Source organism: Phascolarctos cinereus, unplaced genomic scaffold, assembly GCF_003287225.1.
Source record: "Phascolarctos cinereus isolate Bilbo 61053 unplaced genomic scaffold, phaCin_HiC Scaffold_9;HRSCAF=440, whole genome shotgun sequence".
NCBI lineage: Eukaryota > Metazoa > Chordata > Mammalia > Diprotodontia > Phascolarctidae > Phascolarctos > Phascolarctos cinereus.
The window spans coordinates 232,267,320-232,288,188 of NW_027556402.1; positions in this window are offsets into that span (position 1 = coordinate 232,267,320).

Below are 20,869 nucleotides of genomic sequence, written 5' to 3' on the forward strand. Positions count from 1 at the left end.
TCCAGTATCTTTGCCAAAAACAAAACAAAACAAAAAAAACCAAATGGGGTCATGAAGAGGTAAACATGACTGAATTAACACAACAACAGCTATCTGCTGATGGTCATACCAAAAGGAGCTGGTACCCTGGTGGGGAAATCAGCTGGGCTGCCGTCGGGTGTGCCCTGAGGCCTTTTCAGTGGGGCAATTTGTTTTGATGGCCAGACACCTGTGGAGCACCAGCAATATGCTTTCCTGTTAGCATGAATGGAAAACAGATTATCACCAAAGGCATGAAGTCCCTTCTGTGGTTTCTTTGTTTTCTCATGGACCTTGACTTTCTGCCAGTCATACTCACATCTACTCCAGGACCTGCTGTTGGGAGAAATACTAAGAGATCTGGGGTTTTGAGAAATCAGGTGACTCATCTCTAATATTTTAGGTATTGCTTACTGGGCACAGAAAGTTTCTGTTCTTCCTGCTTGTTTAAGTTAGACGCATAAACAAGCTAGGTTGGAAAGAATCTCATCTTAATAGAGAATAACCCCCTTCCCCCCAACAACTACAATTTCCTGGAATCCTGTGTTTTCTATTGCTCAAGCAATGTATTTATTAAACATCTACTATGTATCAGGCATCCAGGTGGCTCACTGAGCCTGGAGTCAGGAAGATCTGAGTTCAAATTTGACCTCAGACACTTTCTAGCTGTGTGACCCTGAGCAAGTCACTTAACCCTGTTTGCCTCAGTTTCTTCATCTATGAAATGAGCTGGAGAAGGAAATTACAAACCACTCCAGTATCTTTGCCAAAACAAACAGGCAAAAAACATGGACATTATGGTCCACCGGGTCACAAAGAATTGAGCATGACTGAACCAGTGTGAAATAACAATGTGCCAGGCACTGTACACTGGGGATAGAAAGAACAAGCAAAAACAGTTCTTGCCCTCAAGGAGGCTGCATTCTTTTGGAGTGTATCTACCCATCTATATAAACTGGTACATCCAAGATACATGTTGTTATTCGTCCTTCGTTTTCAAAGATGATTATTGACATCATGAGTGATCTCTTGACTTGTGCCTGAATTGGATTTAAGTGAGGCAGAGTTGCACAAAATCACGAGCCTCACTCTCTCTTCCAGAGTCATTGAAGTCCCATGGCAAGACAAAAGTTCTTCAAAATACATACAGGGTAGATGCAAGGTATCCTCAAAGAGATGGGCAGCTGAGAAAACTAGGAAAGGCCCCCTGCAGATAACAGGATTTAAACTGAACCTTGCAGGACACTAGGGATTGTAAAGACAGATAAAGAGGGAGTGAATTCCAGAAATAAAGTTTAGCCAGTTCAAAGGCTGATAATGTATGTCTGACAGGTAATAAAGCTGACTGGGGCAGAAAGCTACTTTTATAACTTTTCAGTGTTTACCTGGGCAATAAAAATGTGCAAATGACTGCAATGTAAATGGAAAGAATGACTACCACAAAACACTTGAAAATGAATGTTGCAAAAATTATAGAATAAGCTTGGCCACAAAAAAGAGCTATAAGAAGACCCTCGAAGTGCTGGGGGTGGTGATCCATGGTTTTAAAACACTGCAAACAAGAATTGGAAGTTGAGGGGATGCCCATCAATTGGGGAATGGCTGAACAAGTTGTAGTATATGAATGTAATGGAATACTATTGTTCCATAATAAACGAGCAGGCAGATTTCAGAAAAACCTGGAAAGACTTGCATGAACTGATGCTGAGTAAAGTGAGCTGAACCAGGAGAACATTGTACACAGTAACAGTCACATTGTGGGATGACTAACTTTGATAGACTTAGCTCTTCTCAGAAATGCAGTGATCTAAGACAATTCCAAAAGACTCATGATGGAGAGCATTCTAAAACATAAAATGGATAATTTTGATTATATAAAAAAGGTGGGTTTTTTTGCAATGTGGCTTATATGGAAATATATTTTGCACAATTTCACATGTATAATTGATATCATATTGCTTGCCTTCCCAATGGGGAGAGGAGGGACTGGAGGGAGAGTGAGGATTTGGAACTCAGAATCGAGGGGGGAAAGAATTTTAAAAATAAATAATTTTAAAAGAAGATTTAAATATAGGAAGAGGGATAAGGGGGGGATTTTGGAAAAGCAAAATATATCAACAAATATTTATAAGGAAAAAAAGACTGCTTAGATCTTACAAGATGCTACAAGCATGCATTAAGCACTGGCTGCACATAGAGCACAGTTTTCTGGGTTCATACAAAGGTTAGATAAGATTCAGTCCCCACTGTTAAGGACTCAGTCACATTGCTGGTATTAACACCTAATGCTCTGAGGACCCAGATGCCTCCTAAATGCATCATCTTCCATTATAAAGACCACCAGGAAATCAGACACTTGACATTTTGCTAAAGAACCTGGCAAGACTTTCTCACTACTGTGATGTCTTGAATATTAGTATTGCTGCGGAAAGGGAACATTATGACGTTGAATACAGTCTTTGTCACAATCATGCTCTCTTACAAGTCTCCACTGAGATCGCCAACCTCAATCAACCCAATTCACTGACACACTAGGACCCCAAGATCCAGGCCATGCAGTTCTTCACTCTCTCAAATCCATTTGCAGGCACACTCATCCACAAATAACTCCCTGGCTCCTGAAACTCCCTCACCCATGGTGAATTGATCCTTATTCCACCCCAGTCCTTTCTGCCTCTCACTCACTCACATGACTGTTCTCCTATATTGACTCAGTTACTCTGACCTGTAACATTGTGTCTCCTTCCTTCTCCATTGCTTTAGTACCTTCAAACCCCAGCAACAACAATGAATCTGTTGCGGGCTGACAGGTTGAGAGGTTGTGACCCCTCAAAGGCTGAATTACAGGATGGGTCGTCTGGAATGAATTCACAGACTCAAGCATTCTTTAAGCCAAGGTGGCAAAGTTTATTGTTATGCTTTTCAGTGGGCAAGGATTCTTAAAGGATCCTGCAACCTCAGAGAGGTACAGTTAAAGTTTATATAGCATAAAATACAATAAAACATGTGCCAAATATGCTAACTAGGGGATTCAGGGTGGAATTAGGGAGTGGTTAAGGAGTGGTCAGTTCTTAAAAGAACATGCACTTCTTATACCTACTGCACAAGCATTTTACCCAGAGTTCACTAGGAAAAGCCCACAAGGGGGACCACATGGAGGTATGGTTTTAGGCCTGCTACATCACTAGGTCAACTAGAGTTCAGGGACAACTGAGAGTTGTCCAGTCTGCCACCAATCAATGTCTTGTTTGACAAGATAGATGTAGGGAGTATACATATGTCTTAAGTCTAGAATACAGTTAGTGAGGAGTCCAGGATGTAGATAATGTGGTAGGGTGGTAGGATAGTATAGTAGTGGGTAAGATGTCTTTATGACCCAGTGCAAAGCCAGTTCAAACTAATAAATCCTTCAGGTGCTGTTTGGAACTGCACCAGGGAGAGAGATAAGGGTCTTGCTGGGGCCCACTCATGAGTAATTGCTAAGCACAGGGTCCTTGGGCTGGGGAGAAACTGTCAGAGACAGTGTTTCTGAGGCTGGGGAGAAATTGGGGTCCAAGTACAAGCACCCAAACACAAGCACCCAAGCACCCTGCCATTTCCTTGTGAGATATGTGTGTGTGTGTGTGTGTGTGTGTGTGTGTGTGTGTATACAGAGAGAGAGAGAGAGAGAGAGAGAGAGAGAGAGAGTGAAATAAGTTCCAGCTATAAGACAGTCTGGGTCCTAAGCTTCAGTATTGGGTACACGGCCAAAAGCCTTTTGATTATATATTGGGGTGTGGAAGGGTTGGTGCTCAGGTACAGGTTTTCTCAGCAGATGCAGTTTCCATGTGGAAGAAGGCAAGGAGCTAGATTCCTGAAAGGAGTGATGAGGCATCATAGGAAAGCCCTGTTACCCAATCTAGAGCTTGCACAAACATTTTGTAATTGGTTCTAACCCATGAACCCCTTAATGAAGAGAAGGACAGTTGATTGACTGGGTAGCTGGGACTGGAATGCCTTCAAAAGGCATTATGTTGTTCATCTTTTGTTTTTGTTTCATTTTTATTTTTTAGGTATTTGGGGTTAAGTGAAAACCCTATTTTCTTCCTGCATTTCTTTTTCTTTTTTTTTTTTTCACTTTTTGGTGAGGCAGTTGGGGTTAAGTGACTTGCCCAGGGTCACACAGCTAGTGTCAAGTGTCTGAGGAGGGATTTAAACTCAGGTCCTTCTGACTCCAAGGCTGGAGCTCTAGCCACTGTGCCACCTAGCTGCCCCTCATCCTTTGTTTTTGAAGACCAATGACATGATATCTTGACTTGTGCATGAATTGAACTTAAATGAGGCAGAATCACACGAAGACTTTGGCATCACTCTCTAGCAGGTCTCCTTCTCATTCCTGTCTGGGGGCGTTCCAGTGAAGAAGGATCTCAGTAAGGAGAGAAAGAGGGAAGCCTCAGGCTTTTATCTCCCTACTGGAACCACCACAATATGGCACCCGAGTTCATGGCCCTGTTGTTGCTTCTATCTCTGTTAAGTCTGCTTTTAGGAAAAGGATCTTGGTGATGGCTATGACCTTGTGGGGTTGGAATGGTAAGCCACTGGAGGTTGAGATGTTCCAGGCTGCGCTGGGTTGGTTTTCATTTTTGGCTTTTGGTCAGCCAGCCCAACCTTGATACAGCTCCAGAATAACCCAGAGGACCTAACCCAGGGGTAGCTGAGGTAAGGACTCATCCAAAGGCTAGGCTGCATTTGAAAGTGAGCTTGCTATAGGGAAATTGCTTTCATTTTGAGCTGTTCTCCCCCAGAGACCAAGGTAGCAAAGGTGATAGTGTGTCCTCAGCTGGTGATGGAGTGAAAAGCTCATACTTCTGTTCTTCCTATAGCTTTGAAGTAAATATGAATGTATAAAAGATTATTGATGATTATTATTTATTAACGATTGGTTGAATGGCACTGTAGTGCTGAATACTAGCAGACAACAGTGAAGAGAACACACCTGAAGAGGGGTTCAAGTTGGCATCAATGAAGAATCACACTAGTCCTTCAAGGGTGCCCCTAGAACTCTGAGAGGGAGATAGAGCCATCATGACTCTGGAAGAGTGAGTCCAGAGCATTGCTTCAAATGCAAATTTATATGCTATTACTAGCCCTGACACAGCTCTTGGGTTAATAATTTAATAATAATAGGCAGCTAGGTGGTGCAGTGGACCAGGAGTCAGGAAGACTTAATTTCAAATCCTGCTTTAGACATTTGTTAACTGTGTGATTCTGGGCAAGTCACTTGACCTCAACCTGCCTCAGTTTCCTAATCTGCAAAATAGGGATAATAACAGCACTTACCTCCCAGGGTTGTTTTAAGAATCAAATGAGATAATATTTGTAAAGTGCTGTGCAAACCTTTTTTTTCCCCCAGTACCTTTCTTTATTTTTTTTTATAAATTTATTCATTTTCAGTTTTCAATATTTACTTCCACAAGATTTTGAGTTCCAACTTTTCATCCCATCTCACTCCTCCCCCCACCCCAAGGTGGCATGCATTCTGAATATCCCTTCCCCTAGTCTGTCCTCTCTTCTATCTCTTCCCTCCTTCTCTTATCCCCTTCCCCTCCTATTTTCCTGTACGGCAGGACAGACTTCTGTATCCCATTTCCTGTATTTCTTATTTCCCAGTAGCATGTGAAAACATTTTCTTAAACAAATGTTTTTAAAACTTTAGGTTTCAAATCTTCTCCCTTCCTCCCTCACCACCCACCCTCATTGAAAAGGCAACCAACTCAATATAGGTTGTACATGTGCAGTTATGCAAAACACATCCATAGTAGACATGTTGTGAAAAAGTAATTCTATTTCCCTTAATCCTATCCAGCCCTCCCATTTATTCTATTCTTTCTTTTGACCCTGTCCCTCTTCAGAAGTATTTGCTTCTGATTACCCCCTTTCCCAATCTGCCCTCCTCTCTATCATCCCCCTGTTCTCTTGTCCCCTTCTCCCCCTGTTTTCCCATAGGGTAAGACAGATTTCCTTACCCAATTGAATGTGTATGTTATTCCCTCCTTAAGCCAAATCCTATAAGAATAAGATTCACTCATTCCCTCTCACCTTCCCCCATTTCTCCTCCACTGTAAGAGCATTTTGTTTTCTGGGGTTTTTTTGTGAGATAATTTACCCCATTCTACCTGAGCATTTTCTTTTCTGTTCTTTTTTTTTTGTGAGATAATTTACTCCATTTTACCTCTCCCTTTCTTCTTCTCCAAATATAATCCTCTCTTGTCCCTTAATTTTTATTCTCCGGATATGACCCCTTAACTTTCAACTCGTGCTGTGCCCTCTCTATCTATCTATCTATCTATCTATCTATCTATCTATCTATCTATCTACCTATACATACATATAATTTTTTTCCTCCAACTACCCTAATACTGACAAAGGTCTCATGAGTTATAAATATCATCTTTCCATGCAGGAATGTAAACAGTTCAACCTTAATAAGTTCTTATGATTTCTCTTTCCTGTTTACCTCTTCATGTTCCACTTGAGTCTTGTATTTGAAAGTCAAATTTTCTATTCAGCTCTTTTCATCAAGAATGCTTGAAAGTCCTCTATTTCACTGAATGACCATTTTTTCCCCTGAAGGATTATACTCAGTTTTGCTGGGTAGGTGATTCTTGGTTGTAATCCTATCTCCTTTGCCCTCCAGAATATTATATTCCATGCCCTGTGGTCCTTTAATGTAGAAGCTGCTAAATCTTGTGTTATCCTGATTGTGTTTCTACAGTACTTGAATTGTTTCTTTCTGGCAGCTTGTAATATTTTCTCCTTGACCTGGGAACTCTGGAATTTGGCTACAATATTCCTATGAGTTTTCCTTTGGGGATCTCTTTCAGGAGGAGATTGGTGGATTCTTTCAATTTCTATTTTGCCCTCTGATTCTACCATATCAGGGCAGTTTTCCTTGATAATTTCTTGAAAGATGATGTCTAGGCTCTTTTTTGATCATGGCTTTCAGATAGTCCAATAATTTTTAAATTCTCTCTCCTGGATCTATTTTCCAGGTCAGTTGTTTTTCCAATGAGATATTTCACATTCTTCTATTTTTTCATTCTTTTGGATTTGTTTTACAGTGTCTTGATTTCTCATAAAGTCACTAGCCTCCAATTGCTCTATTCTAATTTTTAAGGAAGTATTTTCTTCAGTAATCTTTTGGACTTCCTTTTCCATTTGGCCAATTTTTCCCTTTAGGGCATTCTTCTCCTCATTGGCTTTTTGGACCTCTTTTGCCATTTGGGTTAGGCTATTTTTTAAGGTGTTATTTTCTTCAGTATTTTTTTGGGTCTCCTTTAGCAAGCTGTTGACTTGTTTTTCATGATTTTCTTGCATCACTCTCATTTCTCTTCCCAGTTTTTCCTCTACTTCTCTTACTTGCTTCTCAAAATCCCTTTTGAGCTCTTCCAAGGCCTGGGACTGATTCATATTTTTCTTGGAGGCTTTGGATGTAGGAGCTCAGACTTTGTTGTCTTCTGGTTGTATATTTTAATCTTCTTTGTCACCAAAGTAAGATAATATAGTCTGACTCTTTTTGAGCTGCTTGCTCATGATCCCAGCCAATTACTTGAGTTTAAACTCTTTGTTAAGGTAAGAGTCTGCTTCCAATGTGGAGAATGTACTGTCCCAAGCTTTGGGGGTTTATATAGCTGTTTTCAGAGATACTTGTAGGGACCCATAAATTTTCAGTTCTTCCAAAGTGGTATGATAAGGGGCGAGCTGTTTACTCCTTTCCTGGCTTGTGCTGTGGTCTATTAGTGAACACAAGCACTCATTTCTGCCCTGGAACTGTGAGGAAGGTTTCCTGTTCACAGCCACTACAAGCTCCACCATGCCAGCATTCCTCCTCACCCCAGGACCCCTGTCCAGAAATGTGACCCATATCCAAGCACAGGCAAAGCAAGAGATTCCTGCCTCAGCACCAGCAGAGAGATCCCTGCAATCCCCCTCTGATCAGCCACTGGATTCCCCCTCAGTCTTTGGGCTGGAAGCTCAGGAAGCAGCTGCCCACCCTAGGGCCATGCTCTTGGGGAATGGACCTGATTCCCCACTTCCTTTCTCAGCACCGCAGAAACAGACTTTTCCCACTGACCTTCTAAGTTGTCTTTGGCATTCGTGGATTGAGGAGTCTGGAAACCACCACAGCTGCCTGTGATTCAGTCCTCTGAGGCCTGCTCCAGGTTTGCTGTGGCCTGCATGCCCATGCCGCACTGCACTGTGCTCCCAGCCCAGGGAGATATACCTTTCTGATCAATCATCCAGGTTGTCTTGGGCTGGAAATTTGTTTCATTCTGTCTTTTTGTGGGTTAAGCTGCCTTAGAATTTGTTTAGAGCCATTTTTATAGGTATTTGGAGGGGGTTGGGGGAGAGCTCAAGCAAGTTGCTGCTTTCACTCTGCCATCTTGGCTCCCTTTGCAAACCTTAAAGGGCTATATAAATACTAGATGTTGTGATGATGATGATGGTGATGATGGAGTCTTTTCTTTCTTTCTTCCAAAATATGCTTTCCATTGGGTTAATCACAGACTGTTTGAGCTAAAAGGCGAACTAGTACAACCCCATGCTGACACAGATAAACAAATGGAGAAACAAACTAACTTGTCCTCAGTCACAGAGTAAGCAAGCGGCTTATGAAACCAGGTCTTCTGACTGCAAACACAGGGCATTTTCTGGCCTATCCCCAGGATTCTTATGTGATGAACTATTGAACCCCAGACCGGTTTTTAGGAAATGTCCTATAGATTAACCCTGAGAATACATGAGCTTTTACCCACCCAGTACTTTGGTACTATATTAAGAAGTAGTACTTTTGGTACTAAAGAAAATAATAATTGTTTTCTGGTAGCGAGATACTTGAGTGGATTTTCTGTTTTCTCTTTCGAAGTACACATTGGGTGGAAAATTCTTCCACTAAAGTCTTCTCTGCAATGCCCAGCTGTTGCCTCGAGATGATTCTTCCTTCTTCAACAACAATAAAATATTTTTAAGGTTTCTTTTTCTTTTCTAAACATGGGCTTTGCCTGTTTAGTCTTTTGAAACAGGTATTTTATTCATCTTTTTTAATATCACAGTCACTTCTCAATGACTTTCCAGTCCTTCCCCCAGCACAGTTAAGGAAAATAAATCAACACATTGACCTGACAATATGCCATTAGGTCTGACAATGTCTGATCATTGAGATAGCTATTCAGGGAACCCCCAAAGAGAGTGGTTGGAACACAGGACATTAGAAACATTCCACCAGAAACTCCAAACTTTGAAGAAGTTTTCACTTTTTTAATTTTCCCGTGATGATTTGAAGCAACGAAGTTGATCCTTGCTAAATCTGTTTTCTACATCTTGCGTTTCTTGGATGGAGGCTCTCTTGGGTTGAAATCACCTTTGAACTCAGCTGTGAGGCTGAAATGACTCCAGAGAACACTTGTCACACGGTACTGTGAGGTGCTGGATGCCCTCTTTCTGAAGTTCAACTCATCCCAGACTGAGAAGACAAACTGTTTTTCCTGGAATTAGATGTCACAGGACAGTACTTTATATTACCTGCTTTCATCGTACCTAAAAGCAAAAGCATTTGGCTGTAAATCAGGGGACCTGTTTTCTCTCTATGCCTCCTCTACTTACCACCTACTCCCACTGGAGACCTGACATAAGCCAATGATTTAAGTTTTGGCCTGATTGAATATTTCAATCAATCAACCACTTCACCATAAGCTGATGAGTTAAGCTCTTGGTAATCAATCAGCCATTTCATTAATCTAAGTCTCAATGATCCTACCTCTAGAATTTCTCTTGCATCCATGTCCTTACTTCACTCTGTCCTTACCTCTCATCTGGACTACGGTGATACCCTTCTAATTGAGGGAGGGAAGTATAGCTTAATGGAAGGAACCATGGATTAGGAGCCAGGGGACTTGGGGTTCTTATCTCAGCTCTGCCACTCACTACTTACCTATGTGACCTTGGGCAAGTTGCTTAATCTTTCCATGCCTCAGTTTCCTGAGGGGGTTGGTCGAGGTGATCTCTAAGGTTCCTTCCAGCTTCTAACCCATGATCCTAGAGTTGATTTCTCTGTTTCCAGTCTGGCCTTCTCCAATCTTTCCTCCACACAGTGGCCAAAATATTCTGCCTCTGACACAGATCTAACTGTGTCATCCCCCTTGCCAAAACAAAGCAAAACAAAACCAAAACCTTTGCTTACAAGATAAAATCCAACTCCTACCTAAACAAAGATCCGTTCTACAACAAGGTAGGCATATAGTAAATGTTTAATAAAGTGTTTATTGATAGGAACTATAAGGAGCAGAGAGATTGTATTAGTTTGGGGGCTTTTATCCTGAATCAAGATGAGCTTTATTTCTAGACAAGATTATTTCTGCATCAAATTGAAGCAAGCATGCAAAGGAGAAACTTTCTGTATCTCGCCTCCTTGGTATGGTTTGTAGCAAGGGGCTGTTGGGAAATTCAAAGCACTGCAGAAGCTTAATCTGCTTTTATAAGCAGCAATGCCATTTACAGGCTATAGGACCTTAGGAAAGCTATTTTGCCTCATTAGACCCCAGTTTTCCTTCAAATGAAAAATGGGGACATTAATATGTGTCCTGTGACTATCACAGGGATGTTGTGAGGAAAACATTCTGCAAACTTTAAAGCTCTATGGAAATGGGCATTAAATTAACCTTCTTCTCAAACTGCAGATAGGATTGAGGAAAGCAAAGACATGAGGATGACTAGGCTGGAATGAGTTCTATGCCTGTTAGTTGTTGATGTCAATAGTCAATATCATTATCATCTTTGGGAAGACACAGGTGATTGGAGTTCAGCTGTTCAGCTTTCCCTTTTAGTTGTGAACCATCTACTCTGTTCAGGTTAAACACCACCTCCTATGTGGGCCACCCTTCCTCCTCCCACCCAAGACTAGTACCTCCCCTCCCCCCAAAAAATTTCCTTATATTTTGTTTATTTATATTTTGTATACATCTATATGAGGAAGTATTGTTTCTATTCCTAGAATTGTAAGCTCCTTGAGGGCAGGGATTCTTTAACTTTTTTCTCTGTATTTCCCAAGCCTAGCACACTGCTTAGCACCTAGTAGGGATAAGGCAGACTTGTGATTTCATTGATATAGGGAACTTCCAGATGAGAAAAGTCTTCACCAGTGCAGGTTAGCACCCTCTCTGCAAAAGCTAGGAGAATTGCCCAGAGCCCTGAGAGGTTAAGGGTTTTGTCTTGAGTCACAGGGGGAGATTTGAACCCAAATTGCCCTGGCTCTGAGGTCAGTCTCTATTCACTCTACCACACTGCCTTTCCATTAGATTAAGAGAGGGTGGATGAGATCTCAGGGGATAGCATATAAATAAATGTCTATTAATTGATTGATTAAAGCCACAAATACAATTGCATCCCATCCCTTTAGGCAAGCCCTTTCCCTGAAGGCTCTTGGAAATGAGTTCCACACTGTCAAATCCCACCTTCACATTGGGCCACTCTTATGCCAAGGGAGAACACGGTGTCTTTGGTGTGACTGGTCCTACCTGTTCTAAATTCAGTACATTCTGTTTGTCAGAGGGATGAAAAGAGAGAGAAGGCACTAACGTTTTCTCATCCTCGCAAATGCCATTTCTGGTTAATGATTACCACGTATATAGTTCAACCGTAGTCCAGCTCAGCCCAGAAATGTATTTCCAATACAGTCCACTGGGGCATGGCATAAAGGAGAGTATTGTGTGCCGGGAAATGGGCGCTGGCCACAGATGCCAAGTAGGGCCTAATTGCTCATCCGCCTCAGAGGGGGGCTGAGGACAGCCTGTGCACGTAGCTTTTCGTTTTTACAAAGCGATGTATTTACCTTAGCTATTGACACGAAGGTCCTGTTACCGAAGCTGGAATTCCTGTCGTTAAATACAATATCCTATCAGCCTGAGCTTGACAGACTGTCTGTATTGCATGGACGGGAGCCCGTGAAAGCTCCCAGGCTCTAGTTGTGACTGGTCCGGTCAGACCCAGAGTCAGTCTCCCATGCTTCATGAATTCCCATTCCCCTCCAGTCCCCGCTTCTTTCTGGTTCTGTGCAAACAATTTGTCTAGAGTGGAAAGAGACAGAGAGTTATTGATGTCAGAGGACACTCTGTCGAGGAGGGGGACGCTGACTGAAGCTGACAAATGCCAGATGCCTGGTACCCAAAGAGCCTGCTTGGGCTTGATAGGCAGCAAGAATTTTCCCCTTTCAGCATGCTGTCCTTCGGATTTTCAGCTAGACAGGGTGGGTCTTCTTCACTCTTTCTTGATGGTTTCACATTTCTGCTAGTCTGTTGCTCTGTCTGTTGCTACTGCTGAAGCCTCCAAGTAATGAACAGTCTTGGCTTTGGAGCCGGAGCTGCCAGGTTCTAACACTCCCCCCTCCCGCCACTCACTACTTAGGTAACCTTGGACAAGGTCATACAACTGCTTATAAGAGTAGCTTGATTTTGTATTCTTAAAGTGCCTTGGGATTCGCAACCGCCCTTCGGGAGAGCCCAAGGAGTGAAGGCTGGGGACTGAAATTTTCTGCTCTGCCCTGCCCTTAACTTTTGTGGTCACAAGAACAAGTGCACTTAAGAGGTAAGATTTGAATCCACAGTATCAGAATCCTCACAGAACTCCAGAGCTTAGCAGAGAGTCTGGAACACAGTAGTTGTTTAATAAATGTTTGTTGGCTCACTAACATACACAAAATGGAAGGGTTGGTTCAGATGGTTTCCAATGCCTCTTCTAGTTCCTTCTTAGGTCTCGGTTTCCCCATTTGTAATATGAGAGATTTGCATTGGATGCTCTCTGAGGGCCCTTTCAGCTGTCAGTCTGTGACCCTAAGTACCCAGCATATCAATGTAAATTAATATGTTTGATGTTAGATTCTCTTCTTCTCCAGAGTAGCCAGGGCACTCTCTGGTTTGGGGGTAGCTTTCAGATTGGGGGAGGAGTGCCCCCGTAGTGCCAAGGGCAGACCTTTATGATAGACTGAATTCCTGCTCCCACTGATTCCCAGAAATACACCCTCTGCCCATGAATATCAAAGGCTGCCGGTCTTTCCAAGAAGCAGGGTAAGTTCTGAACTGATCTCAGCATTATCACTTATCTGATCTGGGGTTTTTACCAAACTCCAAGCTCAGTATGAGTCAACAGTGTGAGATGGGAACCCAAAAAGCAAATGAGATTTTAGGATACATTTTAAGAGAGGCCCAGCGTGCAGGACTTGGGAGGTGAGAGTCCTCGGACAGGACCCGCTCCCTGTAGACTTGTGTTCAGTTCTGGGGACCACATTGAGAGAAAGCCATTGGCCAACTGGAGAGCATTGGAGGAGGGAGATGAGAATCATAGAACCAAGCCCTCCATATCATACCATGTAAGACTTAGAGCAAAGTGTCTTCACTTTTTATGGGTCCTGGACCACTTTGGTTACATGATGATAAAGCTCGTGGACCCCTCCTTAAAATAATGCTTTAAATACATAAAATAAAATGCATAGGCTTACAAAGGAAACTCATTATGTTGAAATAAATGTTAGAATATTTTAAAAGGTCATACTTATCAGAATATTAAAAAAAACCAAGATGAAGGAATTGAGCATGTTTAAACCTAGAAATGAAGATGTATCTATGTCCAAGTATTTGAAAGGCTATTTACACTGAAGAAGGAATGGATATCAGATCATAGATTTTGAGCTGAGCTGGAAAGAAACTCAGAGGACACTTTGTCCAACTCCTCCATTTCACAGATGAGAAAACTGAGGCACAGAGAGGTTAAATGAACTGATCCAGAGTCAGATTGCTAGTGAATTGTCTGAGGTGGGTTTTGAACCTAGGTTTTCCTGTCTGGCCCTGTGCCACCCCCACAATTACACACAGTTGTTTCTGGGAGCAACAGGTAGAATTGGCAGAGAGGCCAATTTCAGCTCTGTGTGCAGAAAAACTTCCTAACAATGAGAGGTACCCCTAAGAACCCCTAAGGCAGTCAGGAGAGGTAGAAGGTTTCACCCTCCCAAGAGGTTTGCAAGTGAAGACTGGATGACCTCTTGCCTGATGTGTTACAGAGGGGATTCTTGTGCATGTATAGTTTAGACTAAATGACCTCCGATGTCTCTACTAACTCTGAGATCCTGTCATTCTGGCAGCCTGCTATGCCCTTATTCTCTCTTTGGGCCTCAGTGTGTTCATCAGTAAAATGGGCACCATCATCATCAGGTTGGGGTGGAGACAAATTAGAAATCCAGCATGAAAGAACTTTGAGCCCTTCAGAACAAAGGTGCTATGGAAATCTAAAGGACTGAGGTGACAGAGGCCAGGACTTGGGAAGTCAGAAACAAGCAAGCTTGTCTCAGCACACCATAGGGAATTAAAAAAAAACCCTCTAGAATCAGAGAATGGAAGGAAATTTAGAGACAATCAATGGGCACAGTGGATAGAATGCAGGACTTGGAGTCAGGAAATCTTGAAATCTTTTCTTTTTAAAAAAATGTTTATTGAAATTTGTGTTCTTTTTATATTATCTCCTAATAACTTGACTTCCTTAAAAGAACCCTTCTTATTTCAAAGAGAAACAGTTAAGCAAAACAGATGACACATAAACCGAGGCTGGGATCATGTGAAGCATTTTGGGTCTGTAGTCCTCTGCCTGTCTGTCCAGAAGAAGCAAAGAGATCAAATCATTGGTTCTTTGGAATGGAGACTGGCCATTACGTTTATCTGAAATCTTTAGTGCTTAGGTGGTGGGTTTTTTTAAATATTCATTTTTTAAAAAAATTTTGAGTTCCAAAATTTTCTCCCTCCTCCACCCATTGAGAAGACGAGCAACATGATACCTATTATACAGGTGAAGTCATGAAAAACCTACTTCTATATTAGCCATGTTGGGGGAAAAAAAGAAAGGAAAAGGAAAAAAAAAAGAAAAAAAAAGACTTGATTTCAATGCCTGCCTCAGATTCTTATCAGCTCTGTGACTTTGGACAACTCAATTAAGCTCCCAGCCTCAATTTTCTCATCTGAGAAATGGGGATAATAATAGTACCTCTTTGCCAGGATTGTTTGTAGGAGTCAATTGAGATCACACGTGTAGATCTTAAAGCTCTCTGTTGATATTAACCATTGTTATTGCTGTTTTGCAGATGAAAAAACAGAGGCTCAGAAAGATGCCATTATTTACCCATGGTCACATAGCTAGTTAGAAACAGAACTAACTGATTGTGGAAGTGAGGTCTCTGATTTTTTTTTTCCCACTACATGAGATCACTCAGCCTCCCTCCCAGAGTGTCAGAGTGGGTCACCCTCCTCTCTGATGTCTCCTTAGCTATGCTATTAGATGTAGATGGTGCAAAAACAGAGGCATGAATGTTCAGGCTCTAAAATTCTGAGTCAAGGGCAAGAAGAAAAAAAGAAAGAACACACTGGGCCAGGGTTTTCTGTACCAAAATTATCACACAGCTATATTTTCTACTTCTTCCCACAAGGCTTGCTATTGCCTGACTAACCATGGGTTGCAGAAGGAGGAATCAGGGGTTCTGGATTCGAATCCCTGGAGAAATCATTTCTCACCTGAGCTTTGTGTTCCTTATTGGTGCAATGAGAAGATGAGATTGGATAGCCTCTTAATTTCCTTCTGTCTTCAGATCTATGATCCAGTGACCTTTGACCCACTGCTCATACAGACCCCACTTAGATGTCTACAAAAGTTTCTTCCACCGCTAGCTCTATGACGCCATGAGCCTGGCTCCCAGTTAAATAACATGGCTGGACAGTGTGTGTAGGACAGTGAAGGAACTCTTCTGCCTCTGTCTGTGAAGGGGGGGTCCACTTCTTCCTTTCCTCTTCCCAGTAGAAAGCTCCAAAGGGGACCCTCCATGACTCTCAGGCATCACCTGTTCTTGCTCAGATGATTCCCATTGTGCAGTTGCTCCTAAAGCACATTGGAGGCCTTTGTGTCCTTGTTCTTGGATGATTCTATTCCTTGAGTGTTTATTCACTACACAAAACACTTGGCTGTGGGGCCCTAAGCCCTCTGGGTATAGTTGCTTTCAGGGCTACCTTGAGGAGAAATTTTGGAGTAGGAAAAGTTCATCTTCAGCTACCCCCAACCTGTTCTAGCATTTCTTCTCTCAGGGGCTCAGGATTCCTTTTTTCTCTTCACCACCATCCCTCTGTTTAAGCATGCCAAAGATTTAATAGGGACCACTTTCCTTCTCTTTGGGGTGAATTTGTTGGAGTCCCTATGTTACATATGTTTTGAGAGGAGGTAGGTGGTGAAGTGGATAGAGTGCTGGGCATGGAGTCAGGAAGACTCACCTCCATGAGTTCAAATCTGGGCTCAGACTCTTACTAGCTACCTGTGGGACCCTGGACAAATCACTTAACCCTGTTTGCCTCAGTTTTCTCATCTGTAAAATGAGCTGGAGAAGGAAATGGCAAACCACTCCAGTATCTTTGCCAAGAAAACCCCAAATGGGGTCACAAAGAGTCTGACATGACTGAAAAATGACTGAACAACAAGGTCACATGATTGATTGGAGAGGGTAGTGGGAATGGGACTTAAAGGTCAAGAAGATCTGAGTTTAAATTTTGCCTCGAGCACTAGCTAGCTGTGTGACCCTGGGCAAGTCCCTTAACTTCTCACAGCCTCAGATTCCTCATATGTAAAATGAAGAGTTTGGACTCAATGACCTCTAAGATCCCCTCCACCTTGAAGTCTGTCTCTCTTGAACATCTTTGCCTTTTAATTTTTATTCCTAGTTCTGGAATCACAATGTGGCTCTCCTGAGAAAGGGATTTCTGAATCAAAGAGCAGGTTGGTTAGGGAGCTATTTTTTAGAAGGGGGTACAATTGGGTTGGGGTTTTCTGGCACCTCTGAAATCAGACTAATTGGCTTGTCTTTTGCCTGGGATTTCTGGGAGTCTCTACTAAAACAATATTTAAAGTTCTTTGCAAACCTTAAAGCTCTCTATGTATACTAGCCATCATCATCACCATCATCATCATCACCACCACCATCATCATTACCACGATCATCATTATCACCAGCAGTAATAGTATTAGTAGTAGAAGGCCTCAAAGGTCTTGGACTTCCAGCTCTGAGATATTTGGGTTTCTGTGATCTTATATAACATTGCTCAGAAGGAATCAACAGAACCAAGAACCTGAGACGTGGAATGGATTTGAGAGGCTTGTCCAGCCCAGAGCACACAGAAATGCCCTCTGTATCATAGCAGACATGTTGCTATCCAGCTTTTGACTGTCTCAGGGGTTGTGGGTGGTGGGCAAGGGCTTAAGCTGCCTCTCAAGGAATGGCCCATTCTCAGCCAGGAGCTTTAAATGTAAGAAGGCTTTTTCCGAATATGGAGCTGAAATATCCCTGCCCCCTCATTGCTCTCAACTTGGCTCTTCAGAGTAAACCAAGACAAGCCAACTGCTTCTTCCAAGTGACAGCTTTGCAATTACATGAAAACAGCTACTGGATTGCCCCTAAATCTCCTCTAATCCAGGCTAAACATCCTCAGTTCCTGGAGGACCTGCACACTTCTTTCACGGTCTGCTGGCAGGCTCCCTCTCCTCAATTCCCCCCTCCCCCTTCCCCGCCTCCCCACCTCCACTTCCCATCTTCACTTTACCTTTCAGAGCTGGGCTCCAGAAGATGTGGGATAAAACCACCCCTGACCAGCCAGGTCCAGATGGGCAGGAAAGAGCTTGGTCCGTGATCTCATCTGTGACATGGGCATAGGCAAGGGCACAGAGTCTCTCCCACGCACTCAAGAAGTGGGGGTACCTATAAGGTATAGATGGACTTGAATATGCAGTCAGTCAATATCGCTAGGTCATGGAGTGAGGATGGGGAGGAGGAGGGTGAAAAGTGTAAAAAGACTAGAAAGATGGGAGGAAACACCAGGTTGTGAAAGACCAAACAGAGGACTTTATTTTTGATCTTAAGGGCAGTGGGGAGTTCATTGAATGGGGCAATGACATAGTCTGATTTGGGAAAATCAGAAAATCACTGAATTGAAGATGGATTAGAATGGAAAATGCAAGGAAAGATAGAATAAATATGTCTCTCACAAATGTATTTCTATTTTCCAAATTATATGTAAAATATGAAATCATTTAAAATTTTACCAAATTCATGGGGATTTGTGTCATAGATTTTGCACAGTATGGACTACCCATTTGAATGTTGGAGTTGGAGCTTAGAAGACCTAGGTTTGAATCCCACCTTAGACACTTACTAGTAAATCATTTTACCCCTCTGATTTTCACCTGTAAAATGGGATAATAATTATATCTCACAGGGCTGTGGAGAGGATCAAATTTGTAAAGTTATCAAATATGAGATAAGGGATACAAAGCAGGCACTTCGCAAATTCTACAATGCTATAACAATAGCAATTGTAATAATAGTTATGAGGGCAGCTAGGTGGCACCATAGTGCATAGAACAGTGAGCTTGGAATCAAGAAGACTCATTTTCATGAGTTCGAATCTGGTCTCAGACACTTACTAGCTGTGTGACTCTGGGCAAGTCACTTAACCCCATTTGCTTTACTTTACTCATCTAAACAATGGGCTGAAGAAGAAAATGGCAAATCTCTTCAGTATCTTTGCCAAAAAAAACCCAATGAGGTCACAGAGAGTCAGACACAAACAAAATGATTAAGAAACAGCAAAAATAATAGTCATTTTTTATTAATTATCTTACCTTAGATTGCAGCATAGGGTGGTAATTTTAGAGATAAGAAAGGCCTTAGAGATCATTTAATCCAACCCCCTTATTTTATTGATGTAGGCCCTGAGGTCCTAAGATGTTAAAGGATCTCCCCAAAGTCCGAAAGAGAACACCCCCCAAAAAAGAGAGAGGAACACCTACTAAACATAAAGATATAGAAGAAAAACTGTCTGGTTAATAATAGCAGGGCACTGGACATGGAGAGAGAAAACCTGGATTGAATCCATCTCTGACCCTTATTAGCTATGTGACTGGACAAATTGAATTATCAATCTGAATCTCAGTTTCCTTATGTGTAAAATGGGATAATGATGGTACCTATCTCACAAGGCCAATGTAAGAATCAAGTGAGATAAATGTACAAAGTATTTTGCAAACCTTAAAGTGCTATAGAAATGTGAATTATTATGAATTTGTTTGGTCCAGCCCTGTGATTTCATTGGCGTGTTATGGTTCAGTTGTTCAGTCATGCCCAGCTCTTCACGACCCCATTTGGGGTTTTCTTTGCAGAGATACTGGAGTGTTTTGCCATTTCCTTCTCCAGCTCATTTTACAGGTGAGAAAACTGAGGCAAACAGGGTTCAGTGACTTGTCCAGTCACATAGTTAGTGAGAGGCTGAGGCTGGATTTGAACTCAGTCTTGACTCCAGTCCCAGCGCTTTATCCACCAAGCCCACCTGGCTGCCCTTCATTGGTGTAGAGAACTCCAATGAAGAAACCCCCTCTGACAATGGAGATTGGCAATAGCGACTCTCTAAGATCATCATTATTAATAATAATGGATAAAATGCTGAGCTTGGAGTTAGGAAGACCTGAGTTCAAACCCAGCCTCAGACATTTTCCCCAGGCAAGTCACCTAACTGTAAAATGGGGATAACAATATCACTTACCTTCTGGGTAATCAAATGAGATAATAATTGTAAAGCACTTAGCAGGATGCCTGCTACATTATAGTAGGCACTTTATAAAATATATTATTAATATTCTTACCATTAAAGTATACAAATAATATAACTGGTATCTTGTGATGTCTCAAAAATTTCTTATGACCAAAAAGGGGTCCTCATGCTAGAAAAGGGTAAGAAATCTTGGACAAGATGATCTTAAGAGTCCTTGAGGTCTAGCTCTTATGAAATGTTCTTATTAATTTTGAATCTTAGAGGCCCCATTGGGTTGTTCTGAATAGCTCTTTGCATAGCTGCTGAATGGAAAGCCCTTGTTTGCTGAGAGGGTGTGTCCTGGGTGTATTGAACTGGGTTAGTTTCTCTGCCACTTGAACCGTCACGGTGGCTGCAACCTTCTGAGACACGGATGTCTCTAGAGCTTTTGATGCCTTTTCTTTTATATCCTTAATGGCTTCCTCATCAAACCTTTATTGGGCAGGGTCATCTACATTTATAATTTCTTTGGGAACCAGGTCAGTCATTGTGTGTGCTTCCATACTTTCAGGGTCCTTCTGGGACCAATTCCAATTCCAGGCCATTCAACCAAGCTCTTACTGGGGCCCAGATTTGTCTAGGAGAGAATACCAAGAGATTAAAAAAAATCAAAACCCAAGTGAACAAGCAGGTATTAGGACTATAGGATCATGGGACTAAAGCTGGAAGGGTCCTTTGAGATCATCTAGTCTACTTCTTTACTTTATAGAAGAGGAAGCTTCAGCCCAGAGAGGTTAATTCACTTGCCCAAGGTCACACAGATAGAAAACGGCAAAGCCGGGATTTGAACCCAATTCCTCTGATTCCAAATCCAGTGATTTGGAGGAACACATCAGGTTTTTCAGGCAGGAGTCAATGTTGGTGATAGGTTACGTTGCTGCCATGTCCTATGGAAATTAGTCGTTTTTTTTTTCACAATCATTATGTCCAGACAGGTCATCCACAAATCCGAGGGCAGGGGCAGCTGACATAAGGAGGCGGCAGAGGAATGGAAATGGAGGAAGGACGGATCTGAGCCTTCTGATGGGGACAGAGCCAGGCTCCATTCAGGGGAAAGTGTAGCTGAATGGCATTGGGTTGGCATGGAGTTGGCAGGTTTCTCTTGCCAGGTGGGATGACTGTCAGGTTGCTGGCAGGCTGCCGGGCCCAGGTCTTCA